Raw genomic sequence first — 11,152 nt, 5'->3', positions numbered from 1 at the left:
GTAGATAAATAGGTACCACTCCAGCAGGAAGGTAAACGGCGTTTCCGTGCACTGCTCTGGTTCGCCAGAAGCGGCTTCGTCATGCTGGCCACATGACCCGGAAGCTGTACGCCAGCTCCCTCGGCCAATAAAGCGAGATGAACGCCGCAACCCCAGAGTCGGCCACGACTGGACCCAATGGTCAGGGGCCCCTTTACCTTTATGCCCAGGGCTGTTGCAGACCACTTCATCTAATGCACCTTGCAGGAGCAGGTATACAAAGTTGGGGAGCACTTGTAAGCTGAGATCTCGATGGAATGAAATGTGGAAAAGTACAGACAGGGATAATTACACAGGCCCACATGCGAGGTGATTGAGAGCACAGAGTTCTTGGCATGTGAACAGTTAATTCGTATTTTTTTGTAGTTTTGTTAGAGGTGGGGTGTGAGCAGGTGTAGCTTGTGAGGCCAAGCCTACCTGCTGAAATCCCTTCTCCTGTTAAAGGTGCAGGAACAGCTGCCCTGCATCTGACCCCCCCAATACCACGGTGTGCTTTTGCTTGTTAATTAAAACGAAGCGGAGGCCGCGGAGCTGCAAATATACATGTATATTGGGAAGGAGAATACAGTTTCCCCCATACAATTATTTTCATTATGAAAAGGAAAGCAGCCTCGGGCAAGGTTGGCCTCGCTGCCAAACACCTGAAGCCTACGTTTGCAGTCCTAAGAACATGCGCTAAGCGATAAGTTCCATTGAACTCAGATGAATTCTGAGTAGACATGCATGGGAATGTATGATCTAAGAATGTTGTTTGGTTTTTTAAAAAGGGGGTTGAATGAGATTGCATTTCATGCATCCATAATATAAAGGTAAAGGCTTCGTTGTCTGCAATGAATACTCATTTTTTAAAATGGCTGCTGAGTTTCCTGCATTGCAGATGACACTTGGCTAGGGTTACTAGACATCCCCGTTTCCCTGGGACAGTTCCCAGATTTGCGAATAAGTCCCCAGACAAATTCCATCCCCGGAAAGTCCCCGGATTTCATCTAATGTCCCCGGGAAACGCAGCAGCATCAGTCTCAGCAGCCCAGAACAGTTGGCTCTGGCTGGCTGCAGGAGCTGCTTGGAAGTCCCTATATGATGGTGGTGCAGGGGCTCAAAGATGCAAATTCTGGGCTGCCTCTACCTTCCCTGACCCCAGCAACTAAGCTGTGAAGGGAGGCTTCACGCTGAAAGGAGACAGAAGCCTCGGAGGAAGGGGAAACATGGTGGTTGAGGTCAAAATGGCGGCTGCCCCTCTACTATCACTGCAGCATCAATGTCCGAATGTGTAGTATTTATTTATTTATTTATTTATTTATTTATTTATTTAAAGTGTCCCCAGATTCATTTTGGTAACCTGACCCTTGGGTCCCATCTCACTCTTAAGATTCTATAGCTTTGGCGTCTCGGCCAGAAAATCCAATCCAAACCACTCATGGCAGTAAAAAGATAATGAAATAAACAAATGACATTGTTCTAAGCCAACCTGTGGTGGTTCCAAAACTGATGCACGAAGCAGCTTGCCTGCCATTTCCTAATATCAAGGCTGCACTACAAAGGCCGTTTCCATAGGTCTGCAGAGACAGATTTATTCAGAAGTTCAGGAAAATACACACAAATGCCCACACACCACATACACACACGCACGAAAAACCCTGCTTTTTTATTTATCAGTTTATTTAAATTATTTGCAGATGCATTTATCTTTATTGTTTGCACAAACCCAGAATGAGGAGCATTACAAACAGCAGAAGCAATATTCCAGTTCAATGCAACTTGATAGAAAATCAAACAATATGCTAACAACTACTTCAGCCAAGCCCCACTTAAGCTGAATCCTTGAGGGAAAAGCGACATTCTTATCTGTTATCAAAATTCCTGTTGGTTCTTATCACACCTGAAGTGAGAGCATTCCAGAGTTGGGGAGCTGCTATCGAGAACTTGATGGTTATGATTATTATCATTATTATTTACATTTATATACCACCCTATACCAGTAGGTCACAGAGCAGCTCACACAATACAAAGTTACAATACAGTGGTACCTTGGGTTAAGTACTTAATTCGTTCCGGAGGTCCATTCTTAACCTGAAACTGATCTTAACCTGAAGCACCACTTTAGCTAATGGGGCCTCCTGCTGCCGCCGCGCCGCCAGAGCACGATTTCTGTTCTCATCCTGAAGCAAAGTTCTTAACCTGAAGCACTATTTCTGGGTTAGCGGAGTCTGTAACCTGAAGTGTATGTAACCTGAAGCGTATGTAACCTGAGGTACCACTGTATACAAAGCACAAAATAGATAATAAAAATAAATGTAATAAAAATAATCAAAACAATCAACAATACTAATGTATACACACTACTAAACAATACACACCCCAACAAAAGCCCCTCCTAAACAGTAGTCCAGCCCTCAACTACAAGCACGACAATAAAAATTAACATGTAACATTTAACAACAATTATTTTAAAACAACTCCACACTCCAAATAAACAGCACCCACCCAAGTTGAAACCCCATCCCCATTAAAACAAAAAGTTTGCAAGAATCCCAAAAAGGTACATGTCATCTGACCACATTGGACCGCATGCACACCTGTGCGGAGAGTCCCCGAGGTGTGAAAAGACTTTAGCTTCTCCAGGTGAACTTGTGCTTTGTAAAAACAGAAGTCACACGGTTTCTGTTTTGCAAGCTGTAACACAAAACAGCGTAACTCTGGGAAGTCCAGAATGCCAGTTTTGAATGAAACACCGTGTGGCAAATTGAGATGAGGCAAATCGGTCCCAGTTTCACAGTGTGCAGCAAAAGCCACAAGTGTTCTAAAAATAATCTCCAAGGTACCATCCAGTTTCACCATGAGAATAATACCTTGGATACTGAGATCCCACGAGAGCAGTGCTAGAAACTCAGATATATAAGTTAGGCACCAAATGGCTCCTTAAACCAAGGTTGCAATTGCTAAAACAGAATCTCTAATTGCCATTTTTGGGCAAGACGGCTCTGAAGTTTTATTTTCCAAATAAATGATGGACTGACTGGGGTTGATTCTCAGTTAAGCATCTGTCTAGTTCAGATGAAAACCTTGAGCTATGTTAAGAACTTTGAGAACTGCAAGAAGAAAAGTCCCTTGATCCAGAGACAGGCCACATATATTGGCCTATTCTGAGCTCTTTTTCTTAATGGTGACAGGTATCATTCATAACGTAGGAATATTCTTCACAACGGTGAGCAGGGCAGTGGGGCGGGGCAAGCGAAGACAAGCTGCAACCATACACTGCAACATGGTTCACTGCTCCTGCTCAGGCTGCACAGAAAAAGCATTTTGGTTCCTGAAATTCATTCTGATTCGGTAGATAAAATATAACTAATAGAATTCTATGGGATGGGGTGATAGTGTGTGAAAACAGTCCAGATCCATTGATCCTCAGGCATGCACTTCCAGATGGCGGAGATGATAGTTTTGAACACTGCTTGAGTGCCAACAGAAGGCTGCTTCTGAAAGGTGATTTTCAACTATTCTCCTTTCTCGCTACAGCCCCTTTTGTCCATCGGAAACTGCTCTGGAAGGCTGGGGCATAGGGGCTCTTTGAAACAGGCATGGAAGAAGAAAACCTGAGACAGTGACAACTGCCTCTCCATCCCTTTCGCCCAACTGGAGAGATTCCTGGATGAAAGACTCTTCCACAAATGGGAGGTGCAAAACCTATGCTTGCTTCCTCAGTACAGTGGTACCTCTGGTTGTGAACGGGATCTGTTCTGGAGCCCCATTCACAACCTGAAAGGAACGCAACCCACGCACGTGCAGGTCGCGATTTGCCGCTTCTGCGAATGCGCATGACATCGTTTTGTGCGTCTGCGCATGCGCAAGTGGCAAAACCTGGAAGTAACCCCTTCCAGCACTTCCGGGTCGCTGTGGCATGTAACCTGAAAAGACGTAACCTGAACCGAATGTAACAAGATGTATGACTGTAGTATGTCGCTCCATGATTGATGGGGCTTATTCCCAGACAAGGTGCATAGACATCCTAAGATGAAGCAAACCAGACTCACATCTGAATAAGTATTTCAATAATAATCATAATAATGTTGTTGTTTAGTCGTTTAGTTGTGTCCGACTCTTCATGACCCTATGGACCAGAGCGTGCCAGGCACTCCTGTCTTCAATCATAATAATAATAGTTATTATATTTGTATACTGGCCCTTCATCAGTAGATCTCAGGGAGATTCACAACATAAAATTGCAATATAGAATCCACAAAATACCTAGTGAGAATAGGAACAACAACCAATAAAGATTGGTCTTCTGGAAAAGCTCAGGCTATTCCAGGAGCGAATCATTGCAGAATGGTTTCAGTTTCTATTTTAGTTACATTATTTACATGAAACCAAAGTCCATTGTAAAATAATATCAGTGTACAGTACAGTGATTTTTTTCTGGGAGGACGCAGGGGTGCGCATATCCCTAAGCTTTTCATGACTCTAACTTTGGCCTCATTGAGGGGCAGTATTTCAATATGAGTAGGAAAATGAGAGTACCCCTAAACATATATATTTTTTTAGAAAAAAAGCACCATCCGTGTATATATGTAGCAGGGGTTTTTTAATTTTAAAAAATCTGTATAGCTACATTTCTTTTACAGCATAGCGTACAATCCCAGCAAGATTGCATAAAGATATGTCAGCTCAAAGTTCAGAGTCACCGTGACAAAAGATTTCAGCAGATCACTTCCTACTTCCTTTTCGTTCCCCCTCCAAACTGCAATAGCAAGCAACTCTGTCTTATTGGTTCCTTATTTATCTAACCCAACCACCAAGTATCATGCATGATGGAGGCCTATAAAGCCTATGAAATAACTGCCTGACGGAAATCCATCTCTCTAGGCACTTTGTTACAGAGGCCTGTGTAAAACGCAATCATTTCCATTTCCATTTGTGTTTTCACTATACAGTGGTACCTTGGTTCTCAGACTTAATCCGTTCCCAAAGTCCATTCCAAAACCAAAGGGTTTCAAAACCAAGGCGCACTTTCCCATAGAGAGTAATGCAAAACAGATTAATTTATTCCAGACTTTAAAAAACAACCCCTAAAACAGCAATTCAACATGAATTTTACTATCTAACGAGACCATTGATCCATAAAATGAAAGCAATAATCAATGTACTTTACTATAAAATAAATAAAACAGTATTGTAGATAATAAAAATATATATTTAAATTTTTTCTTACCTGCACTGTTGATAGTCATTGTTTGGATAGGGGGCTTTTATCCATTTCCGCAGCCACACAATCAATCAATAAATCCATCAATCAGTAGCTGAACTGGGTTCCACACAGTCACAAAAACAAATTAACTGAAAAAGCCTCAAAAACTAAAACGCAAAATAAACAGCAAAAACAAAAGCACCAAACTTAATCCATTGCAGAAGTCCATTTGACTTCCAAAATGTTCAAAAACCAAGGCGCAGCTTCTGATTGGTGCAGGTGCCCCAGAAACAATAGCCAACAGCCGCATCGGACATGTTTGGCTTCTGAAAAACATTTGAAAACCGGAACGATTACTTCCAGGTTTTCAGTGTTTGAGAATCAAGGTGTTTGAGTACCAAGGCGTTTGATAACCAAGGCACCACTGTATTAAAATAGATTTCTATTGTATTAGCCATGTGGCTCCCCTCTTGGTGTGAACTAGGAACACAGCCACGTTAAAGGTTTCCTCAAGAAGAGGAATGCAAGATCTTGAAGGTTTGCCACTGGTCCACTCTACTCTCACAACGTCCCTGTGAGGGGATCTTCTGCCTGCTCTCCCACTCAGCTGTTTCCCTCCAGGGATGTTTTGTGAGGCAGTAGACAGTCCTTTTTGCACAAGCAGATTCACGTAAAGGTCCACTTACTCCCAAGTAAGCATGCACGATATTTGCAGTCGCGAAACCTTTACTTAATCAGAGTTTTCACAGGCTCTGCTCTGGCCCAACTTGTCTACAGTTCCTAATTTAAGCTGCAATCCTGACCCTCATTTACCTGGGAGTAAGCCTTGTTGAAGGGGACACGGGTGGTTCTGTGGGTAAAACCTCAGTGCCTAGGACTTGCCGATCGTATGGTCGGCGGTTCGAATCCCCGCGGCGGGGTGAGCTCCCATCATTCGGTCCCGGCTCCTGTCCACCTAGCAGTTCGAAAGCACTCTTAAGTGCAAGTAGATAAATAGGTACCGCTTTATAGTGGGAAGGTAAACGGCGTTTCCGTGTGCTGCGCTGGTGCTGGCTCGCCAGAGCAGCTTCATCACGCTGGCCACGTGATCCGGAAGTGTCTGCAGACAGCGCTGGCCTCCGGCCTCTTAAGTGAGATGGGCGCACAACCCTAGAGTCGGACACGACTGGCCCGTACGGGCAGGGGTACCTTTACCTTTACCTTTAAGCCTTGTTGAATCCAATGGCAAATTGGTTCTTAACTATTTGTTGAAGTTTCAGCTCAAACCGAAGAAGCATTTTAAGTATCCCAGCTTTGACTGAAACATGGTTTCTTAAACTTGGGTCTCCAGCTGTTTTGGGACTACAATCCCCATCATCCCTGACCACTGGTCCTGCTAGCTAGGGATGATGGGAGTTGTAGTCTAAAAACAGCTGGAGACCCAAGTTTGGGAAACCCTGGACTAAAATAACTGCCCCGTGTAGGATTGCAGCTGGGGTCCCATGAGTTAAACCAGTGATTCTCAAAGGGACCACACTTGATGTGGTAGGAGAGGGTGGCAAGTGTGGGAGGAAAATTCAAGGGCAATCAATATAATATTTCGGGAATGGTTCATGTTCTTGTCTTGTTGTCTGCTTTCTGGATATCCCATGATCATATTATACAGAAGTTGCATTCTCAGACCCTCCAAGTGTCCCTATTTTCCACAGACATCCCTGATTTAGAGAAGCCGTCCTGGTTTCTGGTTTGATCCTGGAATGTCCCACTTTTCCTTGTTGTTGTTGTTTAGTCGTTTAGTCGTGTCCGACTCTTCGTGACCCCATGGACCAGAGCACGCCAGGCACTTCTGTCCTCCACTGCCTCCCGCAGTTTGATCAAACTCATGCTGGTAGCTTCAAGAACACCATCCAACCATCTCATCCTCTGTCGTCCCCTTCTCCTTGTGGCCTCCATCTTTCCCAACATCAGGGTCTTTTCCAGGGAGTCTTCGCTTCTCATGAGGTGGCCAAAGTATTGGAGCCTCAGCTTCACGATCTGTCCTTCCAGTGAGCACTCAGGGCTGATTTCCTTAAGAATGGATAGGTTTGATCTTCTTGCAGTCCATGGGACTCTCAAGAGTCTCCTCCAGCACCATAATTCAAAACACTTTTCCTTAGGATCTCCCTATTCTCATTGGAGAAATGTCAGAGGGTATGGAGTTATCCAACCCCTGAGCTGTCTGAATGCAATCCTGTATAGGGAAGGTTTTTTTTAATGTTTAATTTTTTATTATATATGTTGAAAGCTACCCAGAGTGGCTGGGGCAACCTAGTAAGATGTGTGGGGTATGAATGATAAAATTTTCATTGTGGAATGGAACGTCCCTATATTTGTCGGAGAAATATTGGAAGGTATGCGTTCTGTGTTATAAATAAAGCACTGCTAGGAGTTCTTTCTGTTTCCTAATGTGTTTTTTATCAATGAAAAAAAAATGACATTGCACAAGCAAATTTTTATCCTGAAAGTGAAACCTGGGGGGAAAGTTTGAGAACCACTGAATCAGCTTTTGAAAAGAACCTCTTTCCCACCTGCTCTGCATTTCAGCTGTTCAGCTGTTTAGAAACCACCCCTGGCTTTTACTGAATGACTAGCTTGGCCCTGGGTGTGCCTGCCTATTCCTTAACCTCTTCACATGCTCAGCTTTCAGTGACTCACAACTTAACAGCGTGCCCACCCCAAAAGGACTGTGGTGTTTTAGTTGTGCTCAGCTACTGCAAACCTTGCTTGCAGACATACCGTGCATTTAAAGCTCTCCCTCCCCCTAAGAATCCTGGGAATTGTAGTTTGTTAAGGATGCTGGGAGTTGGGCCTCTCTGAAGGGTAAACTACAGTTCCCAGGATTCTTAGGGCAAAGCTGTGTGCTTTAAAGGCATGGTGCATGTGCAGCCTTTTGGTGGGAAACGGTTCCCCTGCGATGATTCATTCGCACATGCAATGATGCTACAGTCAGTGTGCGGTGAACATTCATATGTGAACCAGCCTTACATGCCATGCAGGTAAGATCAAAAATAGCAAAAATAGCGGCTCTTCTGTGTGACAGGGTCTCATATTCCCTCCCCACCCCTCTGTGGCAGAGTGCAGGTGTCCTTACAGGGCTCTGTAGCATTGCAACAGCAGCTACCACCTGGTTCTGGGTTCGAGTACAGCCTCCTGTGCAAACCACTGTTTGTGTCAAGAAAACTCCATGGACAAAGACAACAGGCATATAAAAGTTATGATGCTGGAAGATGAGCCCCTCAGGACGGAAGGCGTCCAATGTGCTACTGAGGAAGAGCAGAGGACAAGTACAAGTAGATTCAGAGCTGATGAAGCGGCTGGGCCAAAGCCGAAAGGTTGCTCAGTTGCGGATATGCCTGGAAGCGAAAGGAAAGTCCAATGCTTTAAAGACAGAGGACGAGATGGTTGGACAGTGTTCTCGAAGCTACCAGCATGAGTTTGACCAAACTGCGGGAGGCAGTGGGAGACAGGAGAGCCTGGCATGCTCTGGTCCAGGGGGTCACAAAGAGTCGGACACGACTAAACGACTAAACAACAGTACGGAGACCAGTGATGTGCTATGTACAGGAATGGGTCCCCCTCCCTGTTAAAATTTTGAAATACAAAACACACCTGATATTACACACAAAAAAACAGTATTGCTTTATGTCTCCACTTCCCCAAGTGGTTAGATGTTTCCCCTTTTCATCACAGGGCAACTGCCACTGAAAGAGAGTATTGGAGACGTATGGAATCTGCCTCTCCCCCAAAGCAGGGTTTTTTGTGTGTGTGTGTGTGTGTAATGGGAATTGGGGGTTGCTCGTGCGTAAGTTGCCGCCACTCTCGGCGAGGTTGCCTGGAATAACCTTTCCCTGGCTGGACAGTCCTGATTCCGCGTCTGTCTCAGTCACTGGCAGAATCCGTCAGTGGGCGTTTCCTGAACTTCTTCCAACATAAAAGTTCCTTGACGGATAGTCTCCGCCTAGCCTCCCTGTGCGGAAGTCTTCTGCGCAGGGTGGGTGTGGGCAGTGGAGGACCCGTGCTCTCCCCGCTGGTCTCTGGCGAAGAGTCCTGGAGCCATCTCTCCGAAGCCCGCCTCTGCCCGCCTTTCTCCCTGGTGTAACGCTGATTCCCTTCCCCGGTCGCTGAGTCCCCTCCTTTCCTGCTGGGACCTTCTCCGGCATCGCTTGGGAACCCTTCCTCCACTCCTGGCTGCGATGGCAATTCCCTGACAGTGTGTGTTTTACAATTGCATAAACTAGAGCTTGACGAAGCAAGGGCAGGTGAAAATCCAGACAAGACAGAATTACAGAATCATAGAGTTGGAATAAAGGGACGCAGGTGGTAAAGGGACGCAGGTGGTGCTGTGGGTTAAACCACAGAGCCTAGGACTTGCCGATCAGAAGGTCAGCGGTTCGAATCCCTGTGACGGGGTGAGCTCCCGTTGTTCGGTCCCTGCTCCTGCAGTTCGAAAGCACGTCAAAGTAGATAAATAGGTACTGCTCCGGCGGGAAGGTAAACGGCATTTCCGTGTGCTGTTCTGGTTTGCCAGAAAGTGGCTTAGTCATGCTGGCCACATGACCCGGAAGCTGTACGCCGGCTCCCTCGGCCAAAAGAGCGAGATGAGCGCCGCAACCCCAGAGTCGGCCGCGACTGGACCTAATGGTCAGGGGTCCCTTTACCCTTTACCTAGAGTTGGAATGGACCACCGGGGTCATTTAGTCTACCCCCCCAGCTATGCAGGAATCTTTTGCCCAATGTGGGGCTCAAACCCACGACCCTGAGAATAAGAGTCTTATGCTTGACCAACCAGCGGTGGAGCTTCCTTCTGCTTGCACCCCCTGCCCATCGCTGCAAAGCAGGGTGTCTCACCGTGCCCTGCGAGCCCCACAGCACTTTGCAAGACTCGTGAAAATGATGTGGAGCTGGAGGGCGGTGAGAAGGATGCAACTGCTCGTGGTGGGGCAGAGCACTGTGATGTGCCCCCCCTACTATGCCCAGGGCACTGGCCCCCTCGGTCCCCACGCCACTGCAACCAACAAACCTATCTCAGTACTACGTGATAAAGTAGCACAATGTCCCTTAAAGTCAACGGCAGGCATTTGGAGCCCTGTGACATTTTGTCTTGCCAGCTAGCTGCTAAAACACGCTTCTCTCCCCTTTACTAGCTCCATTCCAGTTGCCAATCTTTCCCTCCAGCTGACAGCCAAGCCAAGCAGATGGCGCGTTTGCGCTGCAGCAACCAGCCATCAAAGGCCATGTGTGTTCATTTAATCAAGCATTATCGTGCATCACTATCTATTAAAGAAGCATCTTTTTAAAAGCTTAACCAAAGCCTTGAAAAGTGTGTGTTGGGGGGGGGGCAAACCTTCATCTTTACAGAGTCATAATGTTGCAATTAACCTTAATCTGCTTGGACAAATTACAGGGCATTGAGAACATCCAGATTCCAGATAGCTAAAAGCGTAGATGAACAAGTCTTGGGTTCAGATGATGGTGGTGATGATGATGATAATAATAATAATAATAATAATAATAATAATAATAATAATAATAATAATAATTTATACCCCGCCCATCTGGCCGGGCCTCCCCAGCCACTCTGGGCGGCTTCCAACAGGATATTAAAAACACAATAAAACCTCAAACATTAAAACCTTTCGTAAACAGGGCTGCCTTCAGATGTCTTCTAAAAGTCAGATAGTTCTTTATTTCCTTGATATCTGATGGGAGGGCGTTCCACAGGGCGGGCGCCACTACCGAGAAGGCCCTCTGTCTGGTTCCCTGTAACCTCACTTCTCGCAATGAGGGAACTGCCAGAAGGCCCTCAGAGCTGGACCTCAGTGTCCGGGCTGAACGATGGGGGTGGAGATGCTCCTTCAGGTCTACTGGACCGAGGTCATTTAGGGCTTTAAAGGTCAGCACCACCACTTT

The sequence above is a fragment of the Podarcis raffonei genome, chromosome 17 (assembly GCF_027172205.1).
Source record: "Podarcis raffonei isolate rPodRaf1 chromosome 17, rPodRaf1.pri, whole genome shotgun sequence".
Lineage (NCBI taxonomy): Eukaryota > Metazoa > Chordata > Lepidosauria > Squamata > Lacertidae > Podarcis > Podarcis raffonei.
Note: the sequence above shows the minus strand (reverse complement) of the source record.